Below are 1,391 nucleotides of genomic sequence, written 5' to 3'. Positions count from 1 at the left end.
GGGGGTTCTTGTATTATTAGTCTCAAATCTCACGTAAACATATTTCAAACCCCGCCAACGACATTTACATTTGCCTCTAACACGATCTAAGCACCGCTATTCTGAACCGAGGGATTGGCTTCAACATTATGCGCTACTGAAATGTATACCCCGAATGACCCTACCCATCCACTAACGTTCCGTGAAACAACAAGAACCCAACCATAACGGAATTGTATACACCCCAGTTAATGTGTATGTAATGTTGAACACTATCTCTCTCCCGGTAAGAGTTACAATTTCATCGATTTAGACATTAATTATAAGTAAGACATATTAGCGAGAGAAACATAAAATTGGTCTGTGGTGAAAAAAGCTGCCTTAGCAACATTGACTTACTATCTGACTTCTCTGCTAAACGGTTTGCTGCGTGGGCAAAGAGCCGTTTCATGACAAGGAGACAGATGTTCTGACAAGGTGGAGTTCGTGAATACTGACTCTGAAAGTATGATAGCTTTCATCTACATGAAATGATACCCAACCCGTTTTCTGAAAGAAAAAAAAATATCTGCTGAAATGAAAAAAGCAGCCGAACCTGCTCTGGCGGCCAACTGTCTAAAACGATAACCCGAAGTAAAGACCACTCATTTTCCTCACTTTCGTTTCTTGCAAGTTACCTTTTAATTTGGTAAGTGTTTTACGACCCTCGCAACTGCGTAAGTTCGTATGAGCGCGCGGGAGTTATTAGACATTTTCAGTTTGGTATGATTTAATCTTGACTTGTTACCGGGTGGCGACCGAAGCCTATTTTTATCGATTTTGAACCACCACGCAACTTGCACCCTGGACCTCAGCGATGTTTCCCCTTTATCCGTGAAGGCTTGGTGCTAGATCTTACTTACCCTAAGATCAGGGACGTGGCTGACAGACAGCAGCAAAAAGGCGCCAAAGAGAAACAGTAGAAAGGCTGCAGAAAGAGTTAAGTGCCCAGAGGAGGGGCAAAAGGGGGTGGGGGTGGGGGTGGGGGTTAAAAAGTCGAGACGAAAGCAGGCAACAGAACATGGTTAGTTGATTAGAGAGCAGGAAAAGAGGTGAAAGGAGAACATTTTAGAGAAGAAAATGTTCCGTCGCTGTCAGATTTCGAACCAGGGACCTATTGAATGAGAGGCAAACACCTTAACCTGTTAACCATGAGAGACTTTCTAAGTTATAATGCCATTCTACATGCTCTGGGGTGGTTTGCTCCTTCTTTAATGTCAAACATCTATCGTCTTTATCTTTCCTTCTTTTTAATGTGTATGTTACTCACTTGCAGCACCTCTAATCTTCAGCATTCATGTGACCTAATGGTGTATAATATATTATGTAAAGGCCTCTCTCTCTCTCTCTCTCTCTCTCTCTCTCTCTCTCTC

The 1,391-nt window shown here is 42.6% G+C and overlaps 1 protein-coding gene across 1 annotated transcript in view; it reads left to right on the top strand.

Moving 5' to 3' along the window:
* Positions 1-1,391, top strand: part of LOC101860006 (acrosin) — a gene marked incomplete in the record, with an annotated part of 112,040 nt that overhangs the window by 10,083 nt on the left and 100,566 nt on the right.

Source organism: Aplysia californica, unplaced genomic scaffold (assembly GCF_000002075.1).
Source record: "Aplysia californica isolate F4 #8 unplaced genomic scaffold, AplCal3.0 scaffold00065, whole genome shotgun sequence".
Lineage (NCBI taxonomy): Eukaryota > Metazoa > Mollusca > Gastropoda > Aplysiida > Aplysiidae > Aplysia > Aplysia californica.
The sequence above is the reverse complement of the archived record's forward strand: the minus strand, read 5'-3'. Positions and strand labels throughout refer to the sequence as shown.